Source organism: Schistocerca piceifrons, chromosome 6 (assembly GCF_021461385.2).
Source record: "Schistocerca piceifrons isolate TAMUIC-IGC-003096 chromosome 6, iqSchPice1.1, whole genome shotgun sequence".
Taxonomy (NCBI): domain Eukaryota; kingdom Metazoa; phylum Arthropoda; class Insecta; order Orthoptera; family Acrididae; genus Schistocerca; species Schistocerca piceifrons.
In genome coordinates this window covers 532,144,582-532,157,415 of record NC_060143.1, presented here as the reverse complement: position 1 = coordinate 532,157,415, position 12,834 = coordinate 532,144,582, and positions in this window count along the sequence as shown.

Below are 12,834 nucleotides of genomic sequence, written 5' to 3'. Positions count from 1 at the left end.
CCGAAAATGCGGGCACGCCCAGGCGGGTTGCCACCGGACACGAACCCACGCCCACGGAGCGCCGAGGCGTAGGAAATGCGCGGTCACGTCCCTGTGTGACGAGCGTGTGTTGCGAGCTTCGCCCTAGTCGCTGTTTCGTTCTGGCGGAGAGCATCGTCGCAAATACTTCTATGTGGGAGGTAGGATCGCTCGCATTCTCAGTACACGACACGTGAACGACCTATAGATATTGTTCGCGGAAGACAGCACTGTATCAGGAGAGTATCCTGTTTGAGTACCAAAGGGAAATATCCACTTGGTTTGGAGAATGGCCGATTGCCATAGATGTGTTGTTACCATTATAAATATTTTTTGTGAATCTGCGATACTTTTGAGAATGCAAGATGGTTGGTGTGGCCATCAGCCTGTAAAACGATTTGAGGTACTTCCCCAATCCAGAATATCCTGTGCAAGTCTTTTCATCTCCCCATAGCTAAAGCAGCAGACATCCATTTGAACTTGTTTACTGTGGCTAGGGCCGTACTGGAAAGTTCTATAAAAACAGTGCGCATCAAATAAGCTCCTAAAATTTAAATCTCCCGCTCACCGTGGGATATTACGAGGGTAATCACAAAAGTAAGGTTCCTATTTTTTTTTTTAAGTACATGGACCTGTTTATTTCTGCAATGGTTTGCATCAGTTTACAGCTTGAACATTTAGCTATTTTTCGACATAATCACCATTTCTGTCGATGCATTTTTGTAGATGCTGTGGCAGTTTTTGTATGCCCATGCCATACCAGCTCGCCACCATGCTGTTAAGAAAGTTATGAACCTCTTCTTTCACCTCGTCGTCGGAGCTGAATCGCTGGGACCACAATTAACGCTGACGGGTACTGTGAGACTCTGAAAAAACTCAAACGGGCAATTCAGAACCGGAGAAGAGGAATGTTGAGCAAGGGCGTACACGTTCTCCATGACAACGCTCGCCCACACATCGCTTGGCAAACCGTTGCTCTCCTGCAACAGTTTCAGTGGAACACAATCACCCACCCACCCTATAGTCCAGTGACTATCACCTGTTCCCTAGGATAAAAGAACATTTGGCCGGAATGCGATTCAGCTACGACCACGAGGTGAAAGAAATTCGTAACTTTCTGAACAGGCGTGGCGGCGAGCTGGTATGACATGGACAAACAAAAACTGCCACAGCGTCGACAAAAATGCATCGTCAGAAATGGTGATTATGTCGAAAAATAGCTAAATGTTCAAGCTGTAAACTGATGTAAACCACTGTAGAAATAAACAGGTCTATGCACTTATAAAAAAATAGGAGACCTTACTTTTGAGATTACCCTCGTAGTTGATCGACTCACAGAAGTGTGTTATGCAGTGCCGTTTCTTAGCGATACTACTAGCAACGGTAAGAAATACTTCGATGCAGTTCTTTTTTATAACTGGCTCGATATGTGATTGGCTCGTTCTTAAATAATATATTGTCCTCGACGTCGAGTGATCATCACAGACAAGGGTATTAGTCAGGAGTGCCCTTGGGAAGTGTGATAGGACCACGGTTTTTTCTATAAATATAAATAATTTGGCTGGCAGAGTGTGCAGTAATCTGCGGTTGTTTGCTGATGATGCTCTGGTGTACGGTAAGGTGTCGAAGTTGAGTAACTGTAGGACGATACACGACGACTTCAGCAAAATTTCTAATTTGTGACATGAATGGCTCTAAATGAGGAAACACGTAAGTTAATGCGTATGTTCGGATAAAGTGTTAGTAGTATCCTGCTTGACACAGTCAAGTCGTTTAAACGTTAGGGAGTAACGTTGCAAATCGATATGAAATGGAATGAGCATGTGAGGAATGTTGTAGGGAAGGCGAATGCTCGACTTCGGTTTATTGGGAGAGTTTTGGAAAAGTGTGGTTCACATGTAAAGGAGAGCGCATATAGGACGCTGGTGCGACCTATTCTTGAGTAATGCTAGAGTGTTTGGGATCCGCCTCAGGCCGTATTGAAGGAAGACATCGAAGCAATTCAGAAGGGTGGTGCTACATTGTTACCGATAGGCTCGTATAACACATAAGTGTTACGGAGATGCTTCGGGAACTCAGACGGGAATCCCTGGATGGAAGGCGACATTCTTTTCGAGGAACACCACTGAGAAAATTTAGAGAACCGGCATTTGAAGCTAACTTCTGAAAGATTCTACTGCCGCTAAGATACGCGCAAGGGCCGAGACGATAAGATACGGGGAATTAGGGCTCATGCGGAGGCATATAGATAGCTGTTTTTCCGTCGTTCTGTTTGCGAGAGGAGCAGGGGAGGGAATGGCTAGTAGTGGTACATGGCACCCTCCACCATGCATCGTACGGTGGCTTGCGGAGTTGTAGATGTTGAATCCTTTCCGTAAGCCGTAGCGCAGTACTTCCTGTCCTTCAGTCAGCTGACAGTGAGCGGCGGCGCGGTTCCTTCCGTCCCTTTACGACGAACCTGCACCTACCTGTGAACATTGTCTCAGCAGATCATCAGTAGGAAAGCCGAGTGAAACCTACTGTACTTAGACGTGAACCAGGCTGCAATTAAAGTCACTAATCTACGTTTGGGGAGAAAGTTTTTACACGAAATGAAAGGTTGGAAATTTTGTCCTTCATTAATATATTCTGGAACTTAGGTGAACAAGTATCACTGCCAAACCCGTGGTAGTCTTAACACAGTCACTCACAATCCCTTTCACTCACGTTAGCAAGTTTATGGTGTTGCATTTCCCGAAAACGTAATACCTACAAAAATACTGACTGGTTTTGATTGAGAATGCTCGCCAAATATTAACTCTGTCGGTACCAAATGCAGTCACAGTGTTTTAGCCACCGTCTTGCTCAGTGCGCGACGCGGAATTTGTCTTTTATCGTCACAAAATTGACTTAAAAATTCCGAAATTTCTACACAACCATAGGAATAATTATGCCGTCACTTTACAACACTTTTGATGTATGAAACACTGCTAGATCCGGCAACTTATCATTTCCATCGGAACTACTACTACACACGTCCGATCTGTTTCACGGCTAGGCTCCGACTCTTCTCTAGAATACTCTAAGTCTTCCCTACCAGCAGAGAAAGGCGCGCGAAGAATATTGCTCTACCATTGGTCAGTTTACTCAACAGCCAATAGCAAAACAACATTCTCCTGCGTCGCCGGCCGGTGTCGCCGTGCGGTTCTAAGCGCTTCAGTTTGGAACCGCGTGACCGCTACGGTCGCAGGTTCGAATCCTGCCTCGGGCATGGATGTGTCTGATGTCCTTAGGTTAGTTAGGTTTAAGTAGTTCTAAGTTCTATGGGACTGATGACCTCAGTAGTTAAGTCCCATAGTGCTCAGAGCCATTTGAAGCTGCTTCACTCCGCGCTTTTCATCAATAACCAATCGTAAAATAGTAAACCTAACGACTGCACTTATTACCGACGTAATTATCTAATATGCTGAAGTTTTGCTTATGCATAAAGTTATTTACTATTGTTATTTATACCTGACTTAACTTTCCCTTTACTATAAACTTACTTTACAAATCTATTCTACAAAAATCCCCTTTGTCCATATCCATACTTCTTCGAAATGTTCCCACGCTAAATCCCACTACATAATTCGTTAAGCAATTATCTTCATATTAACCTTAAACCACACTCACGCATCCTTCATACTGCTAAAACACATTTATAACGTTTTACATACACAAAAAGACATAATAAAACTTTATGACAATACTAGAACACTTTATGAAAAACTATTACTTTAGTGTACTCTAGTGGGCACAATCGAAACTAAATCACAGTCCCCTATCCAATACTGTCCTCTATCGGCTGATACATAAACTACGTGCGCGTCCAGTCTCGCGTCACCATCTGTCACTCTCCAGCTCTGAGACACATCTCCCACTTCACCGCCTCCAAGGCAGGATCGGTATACGGCGCTACGCCTCAAGTGGCTACATTCCTGCCAAGTGTTTCTGCAATATCGCAGAAGGAACATCCAGCTTCTTGTAGCGCTGTCACACGACCTCGCTAACATTCAATGAGGTGTTGATAATGGCGTCTTCATCGCCTCAAAGGCATTCTTGACTAACATCAACTCACCACGTCCAATCAAAGGTAACTAACGCTCACGACCATTACAGCGTGTATATAAAGCAAACGTGATTTGCATCCTTGTATCGTCGCTGCTAGTGCTACTCTTGTGCTACTGGAGCGAAATTTGAATAGACATCTTCTTTCAGATGTAAAAACGCGCCTACCAACTTTCGTTTATGTTGCACTACTTTTTCTTGGTGTTTCGATTTTCTTTTCTTTAGTCTAGGTTCCAAATGGACAACCCTCCGCCGAACACGGATACAAGCAGAAACAAGACTCCAATCAAGTCACTATCAACGACAGCATAAACCGTGTTTCAACAGTTAGTTTGAGGATATCAACACTTAAGTCACCGCTCAGAAGAGTCGAACTGAACATTCGACTAGTTATATTAGTCTTGGTTCAGTGGATTCAGGACTAGTGTTCAAAGATTGATCAGTGAAAGTGAATATTTAACTGTCTTTGAGACGTGGGACTCAGGGAGAGCAGGAAAGGTGTGGACAGGGTCGAATCAGTTACCGTTGGTTGCACAGAAAACACATACACTTTACTTTAAAAAAAACAAACTCTCAACAATCATTTTTAAAAGATTTTACCACACTGACGGCTGAAAGCCTTGTTAGAGGGATTGCAAGTTATTGTCGGCTGCAGGCCACAAGCAGTGTTACACACAATCAACGGCTGAAGGCCTGATTAAGAAGGTTCAAACTTATTCGTTGGCTGAAGGTCAGAAGCAATTTCAAGATACACAACGGCTGAACGTCTGAATTACCAATAAGGTAGACATTTACACGTTAAAAATACCAAAAACCCTTTTCACAATTTTAATAACTGTAACAAGTTATAGCGACGGCTGAAGGCCTTATCAAGATAGAACTCAAACTATTGTCGGCTGAAAGCCACAAGCAATGTTACAAATAATTAACGGCTGAAGGCCAGCACCAATTTCAGAATACACAACGGCTGAAGGCCTGAATTACAAGTGGGGAAGGCAGTTACACATTGACAAATACTAGGATATTTTCTTCTTAACAATCAAACGGTAACAAACTATAGTAACGGCTGAAGGCCTTATTAAGAAAATATTGCAAATTATTGGTCTGCTGAAGGCCACAAACAATGTTGCACACAATCAACGGCTGGAGGCCTGATTAAGAAAGGATTCAAAATTGTTGGGGGCTGAAGGCCACAAGCAATTTTCAGAATACTCAATGGCCGATGGCCTGAATTACAAGTAAGGAAGGCAGTTGCATGTTAAAATACTAAAACCTTTTTAAAACAATCTTAACGAAACAGGCTATGGTGACGGCTTCAGGCCTTATTTCTTAATAAGGCTTGTAGCTGTCACTATAGCCTGTTTCGTTAAGACTGTTTTAAAAAGATTGTTTTAAAAATGATTCTTTTAAAAGATTGCTTAAAAATTGAAAATAATTTGTCGGCTGAAGGTCAGAAGCAATGTTACAAACAATTAACGGCTGAAGGCCGGAATTACAAGTGGGGAAGGCAATAAAATGTTAAAACATTAGAGAAAATTGTAAACAATTATGACAACTTGTCCAAATAAGACGGAATGATCTACAGACAGTGCTCCCTGGATCGACCTGCGGAAGGTGACTACAGCTGTGTAAGCGGTGAGACAGACAGCCAAGAGTTGTACTCACGTAACAGGATGGCAACTCACACTAGGGGTAGCTTAAGCGCCGACCGACCGACTAACCAATCCCCCTAACGTCCGATCACCGGTACAACGATGGAATATTTTTACGCAAAGGCGAAGAGACTGACAACACCACGTCTCCAGAAACACATCCAAGGCCAAAGAAAACACTAGAACCAAGGTAGAATTCCCAAAAACATATGCACAGTACAATTCAAGAGGCTGTCGAATTACACACCGTGTCGGACAGCATCAACACGACGAGGAAAGGTACACTGCTGGAAAAGTACGCTAACCTCCAGGGCAGGTAACTGGGGCGTTAGCGGCCACGAGGCAGAAAATACCGCTGGTTGCACTTCACTAATAAGAATAATACTAAATCCAAACTAACATCAAGGAGTAGAAGGTGGCTAATAGCTTCCGCAACCAGACTGACTCCACCTGTTGCGGTTGGTCTCATCGACTCTGGGAACAGCAACACGCAAACAACAGCGAGATCTCAAACAGTGGAGGTTTCAGTACTGGACACAGTTCACTCAACTTCAAACGTCCTGCGTTCGGTCGTCGGCTACAGACCCTCAGTCCTACAGTGCCTGCACGCCGCCAGCAGTCCCGGCCTGTCATCGCACTGCGGACCTCCTCGCTGCTCCGTCCGAAGCCGACTATCTGACACTCATGACGACCCGGAAATACTAGCTATGACACCAAAGACAGTATCACAGTACTGGCTATCGATAACCGCTGCTGCTGCCACTAGCGGACAAACAATACTAGCAAACTCAGTGGTGCCATAAACACAAGAAGGAAACAAGACGCCACTACCGCTAGTACAAGACGCCAAGTTATGAACGGCAAGAATGCGAGCCACACACGGCTCAGTCTTGTCATGTGCCATCATCACACTCAAGAAACATAATGTATACTGTGTCTTTTTACATTACTATAAATTGTTGTTAATTTGTGCTGCTTCAGTTTTGCCATTATTCGCATATACCTATCTCACCCTGTGATCAGGCTGTACTTCTGCTGCATGCAGGCAAACCACCTGATAACAGCAACTACTCTCGGTGTTGGGGTATTCTCTTCCTGCTACATTCATGTTGAACGCCAAGCACATTTGGTGAACATAGCATATTTACACTTTTTAAGCAAAGAAAAAACGACATTGATAGATGTAACATACATGTACAGACAATGATTACAATTTCAGAAGCAGCTGAAGATTTATTTGAGACAAGGAGCCTCAAAAATTGAACAAGCCAAGTACACGTTGGTCCGTCTCCGGCTCTTAAGCAAGCAGCTATTGAGCTTGCGATTGATTGACAGATTGACAGATTTTTGGATGTCCTCCTGAGGTATATCCTGCCAGATCCTGCCCAACTGGCAGGTTAGATCGTCTAAATCTCAAACTGATTGATCTTGAGCCCCCTGCCCATAATGCTCCGAACATTTACAATTGGGGAGAGATCCAGTGACCATGTTGGCCAAGGTAGGGTTTGGCAAGCACGGCGACAAGCAGTGGGAACTGTCGTCTTATGCGACCGGGCATCATCTTGCACAAATGTAAGTTCAGGATAGCCTGTCTTGATGGGCAACGAAATGGGGCGTTGCCCACCGTCGACGTACCGCTGTACTGTAAGGTTGCCTTGGATGGCAATCAAAGGGGGTCCTGCTAAGAAACGAAATATCACCCCAGACACTCCTGGTTGTGGGCCATATGGCGAGCAACAGTCAGGTTGGTATCCTACCGCAGTGTGGGGCGTCTCTAGACATGTCTTCACTGGGCATTGGGGCTCATTTCGAAGTTGGTCTTACCACTAAAGATACTCCAGCCAATGAGATTCCAGGCCGGAGTCTGGAAACGACCCAGACAGCTGACTGCTTGCCACGCGGTCCGACAGCCATATGTAATCGTCTGGGGTGTGCGCGGCCCGGCATGCGTGAGTAATGGTCTGGAGTACCTTTCTTTTCATAGCAGGTCGCTTTGGATTGTCATCCGCGACCCCCCCCCCCCTCCCCCCCCCCCCCCCACCACACACACACACCAACAGGACTCATTTTGTTGTCTTTCATAGCAGGTCATCCTGGGCTTAAATTTCAGCAAGATAATGCCCACCCGCGCACAGTGAGAGTTTCTACTGCTAGTCTTTATACTTGCTAAACCCCCTCGATTTGATGTATCGCTTGCGGACTAATTTAAGGTCTGTGGACAGAGTTGGGCTGGCTGTGGTATGGGAGGCTACAGAGGGAGCTACGCGCTGTGAAAGGAGGCCTGTTCCGGACTCTCTACCGATGCGGCGGGTTGCGGGCGCCGAGCCGAGCAGGTGCGCCGTGCTGAAATCTGCCGACTGCGGCTTTCGTGCTACCCTGTGTCGTGCTGGGACGCCGATGTTACCGCTGGAAGGAGCGGAAGCCTTCTGGTGCTGCCTTTCCATCCGGGACCTCTCGGAATCACATGCGGTCAGTTCCAATATCTGAGCTTGCTGAGGTATTTATCTGATGAGAGCATGTTTATGTGTAAGATAGAACGTCCTGTACTCTTAGATATTCGAGCTGAACTGGGAAACAAGCATGTTAAGTATTTACACTACTGGCTCTAAATGGCTCTGAGCACTACGAGACTTAACACCTGAGGTCATCAGTCCCCTAGAACTTAGAACTGCTTAAACCTAGCTAACCTAAGGACCACACACATCCATGCCCGACGCAGGATTCGAACCTGCGACCGGACAGGTCGCGAGGTTCCAGACTGAAGTGTCTAGTACCGCTCGCCCACACTGGCCGGCTACACTACTAGTCATTGAAATTGCTACACCACGAAGATGACGTGCTACAGACGCGAAATTTAACCGACAGGAACAAGATGATGTGATATGCAAATGATTAGCTTTTCAGAGCATTCACACAAAGTTGGCGCCGATGGCGACACCTACAACGTGCTGACGTGAGGAAATTTTCCAACCGATTTCTCATACACAAACAGCAGTTGACCGGCGTTACCTGGTGAAACGTTGTTGTGATGCCTCGTGTAAGGAGGAGAAATGCTTACCATCACTTTTTCGACTTTGATAAAGGTCGGATTGTAGCCTATCGCGGTTGCGGTTTATCGTGTCGCGACATTGCTGCTCGCGTTGGTCGAGATCCAATGACTGTTAGTAGAATATGGAATCGGTGGGTTCAGGAGGGTAATACGGAACGGTGTGTTGGATCCCAACGGCCGCGTATCACTAGCAGTCGAGAGGACAGGCATCTTATCAGCATCGCCGTAACGGATCGTGCAGCCACGTATCGATCCCTGAGTCAACAGATGGGGACGTTTGCAAGACAACAACCATCTGCACGAACAGTTCGACGACGCTTGCAGCAGCATGGACTATTAGCTCGGAGACTATGGCTGCGGTTACCCTCGACGCTGCATCACAGACAGGAGCGCCTGCGATGGTGTACTCAACGACGAACCTGGGTGCACGAATAGCAAAACGTCATTTTTTCGGATGAATCCAGGTTCTGTTTACAGCATCATGACGGTCGCATCCGTGTTTGGCGGCATCCCGGTGAACGCACATTGCAAGCGTGTATTCGTCATCGCCATACTGGCGTATCACCCGGCGTGATGGTATGGGGTGCCATTGGTTACACGTCTCGGTCACCTCTTGTTCGCAATGACGGCACTTTGAACAGTAGACGTCACAGTTCAGATGTGTTACGACCCGTGGTTCTACCCTTCATTAGATCCCTGCGAAACCCTACATTTCAGCAGGATAATGCACGACAGCATGTTGTAGGTCCTGTACGGGCCTTTCTGGATACAGAAAATGTTCGACTGCTGCCCTGGCCAGCACGTTCTTCAGATCTCTCAGCAATTGAAAACGTCTTGTAAATGGTGGCCGAGTAACTGGCTCGTAACAATACGCCATTCACTACTCTCGATGAACTGTGGTATCGTGTTGAAGCTGCATGGGCTGCTGTACCTGTACACGCCATCCAAGCTCTGTTTGACTCAATGCCCATGCGTATCAAGGCCGTTATTACGGCCAGAGGTTGTTGTTCTGGGTACTGATTTCTCAGGATCTATGCACCCAAATTGCGTGAAAATGTAATCACATGTCAGTTCTAGTATAATATATTTGTCCAATGAATAACCTTTTTATCATTTGCATTACTTCTTGGTGTAGCAATTTTAATGGCCAGTAGTGTAGTAGTGACTTAAGACGCCAGCCCTTGAGACAGGCACAGTTCCCAGTTTTTAGTGAAAATGTCATATAATGGTGACCGTTGGGCTGCTTGCAGCGCCTGTATAAGCGTGTTATTCAACTGCTAAGTTTTGTGGGCTTGATTAATATTCAGGAATATCTAGCGAATTTCACCTTGCAGTTTCGTTATCACGCAGGTCAATGTATACGATGTCACACGTCCTGAACTATGTGTCGTACAACGATATAATTTCGTAGGTACACGCAGTGGTATACGTAGATACAATCTCCGAAATGTATTACGAATATAGATAAGTAATTAGTATGTATTACGAATGTAGATAAGTAAGTAGTAAAGATGTGAAAAATTAAAACGTCATGCATGTCGTGACAGTTTTTCACGCATCTCAGGGTTTATGATGTCATATCTCCTGAAATATGCGTCCTACAATGATATGGTTTTGCTGATACATTCAGTGTATATGTGAATGCTGAGTGCAACGTGTATCGCGAATACAGTTAGTAGTAAAGAACAGCGGAAATGTAGCAGGCTATAAAGTTTTTTTTCCATTTATTTCGTGGGAGCTATTAGCGGGGAAAAAGTTTCGTAAGGGTTTGAAATTATGTGCACAGTTTGTCGAAGTCACTAAGTGCTCTCACCCTAAAATGCTGGATGCATAAACTCTGGATATTGGCGTGTCCTGTACTATGCTTGTTTTTTATCCCCCCCTCTTTTATTGTAGGTACTGTAGGTGGTTGTTACCCCTACAACGATACTTTGCAGACAACAAGCGATATGTGTAGCAAATTTGGTTGAAATAGGTTCGGTAGTTTAGGAGGAGATGTGGAACACGCATACAGACATCCATACATACGTACATCCATTTTTATAATACGTATGGATTCTCGCGCAGTTGTAGCAATGATTTTCTGCGATCCTAGTAGAATCGCAGATTTTGCATTGCCGCGCTAGAAAATACAGTGTTTTTAAAGTTTGTTGCATTTTCTCTTCTTTGAGATGCATTAATTTTCCGTGTTTCCTTATTATTTTTGTTGCATACCAACACGAGTTCCTCCGTAGTTCTGTTTTTTTTCTATTCCTAGCTTTTAATTTACAGTAAGGACCAAACTTTAGTGCTATGTTAATACAAATATTTATTGTGAATAAGTTGTTGGATACGGTGGAGTTAATCATAAAATGATATGATCTTTTATTAAATTAAAATGGTATCTCTCACATTCCTGTGAATAATCCAGAGATATACAGGGTGGTCCATTGATCATGACCGGGCCAAATATCTCACGAAATAAGCGTCAAACGAAAAAACTACAAAGAACGAAACTCGTCTAGCTTGAAGAGCGAAACCAGATGACGCTATGGTTGGCCCGCTAGATGGCGCTGCCATAGGTCATACGGATATCAACTGCATTTTTTAAAAATAGGAACCCCCATTTTTTATTACATATTCGTGTAGTGCGTAAAGAAATATGAATGTTTTAGTTCGACCAATTTTTTCACTTTGTGATAGATGGGGCTGTAATAGTCACAAACATATGGCTTACAATTTTAGATGAACAGTTGGTAACAGGTATGTTTTTTAAATTAAAATACAGAACGTAGGTGCGTTTGAACATTTTATTTCGGTTGTTCCAGTGTGATACATGTATCTTTGTGAACTTATCATTTCTGAGAACGCATGCTGTTACAGCGTGATTATCTGTAAATACCACATTAATGCAATAAACACTCAAAATGATGTCTATCAACCTCAATAACCTCAATGCATTTGGAAATACGTATAACGACATTTCTCTCAACAGCGAGTAGTTCGCCTTCCGCAATGTTCGCACATGCATTGACAATGCGCTGACGCATGTTGTCAGGCGTTGAGGGATCACGGTAGCAAATATCCTCAAACTTTCCCCACAGAAAGAAATACGGGGACGTCAGATCCGGTGAACGTGCGGGCCATTGTATGGTGCTTCGACGACCAATCCATCTGTCATGAAATATGCTATTCAATACCGCTTCAACCGCACGCGAGCTATATTACGGACATCCATCATGTTGAAAGTACATCGCCATTCTGTCATGCAGTGAAACATCTTGTAGTAACATCGGTAGAACATTACGTAGGAAATCAGCATACATTGCACCATTTAGACTGACATCGATAAAATGAGGGCCAATTATCCTTCCTCCCATAATGCCGCACCATACATTAAACCGCCAAAGTCGCTGATGTTCCACTTGTCGCAGCCATCGTGGATTTTCCGTTGCCCAATGGTGGATATTATGGCGGTTTACGCTACCGCTGTTGGTGAATGACGCTTCGTCGTTAAATAGAACGCGTGGAAAAAGTCTGTCATCGTCCCGTAATTTCTCTTGCGCCCAGTGCCAGAACTGTAAACGACGTTCAAAGTCGTCCCCATACAATTCCTGGTGCATAGAAATATGGTACGGGTGCAATCGATGTTGATGTAGCATTCTCAACACCGACGTTGTTGAGATTCCCGATTCTCGCGCAGTTTGTCTGCTACTGATGTGCGGATTAGCCGCGACTGCAGCTAAAACACCTACTTGGGCAACATCATTTGTTGCAGGTCGTGGTTGACGTTTCACATGTGGCTGAACACTTCTGTTTCCTTAAATAACGTAACTATCCGGCGAACGGTCCGGACACTTGGATGATGTCGTCAAGGATACCGAGCAGCATACATAGCACACACCCGTTGGGAATTTTGATCACAATAGCCACACACCAACACGATATCGACCTTTTCCGCAATCGGTAAATGGTCCATTTTAACACTGGTAATGTATCACGAAGCAAATACCGTCCACGCTGGCGGAATTTTACGTGACAGCACGTACT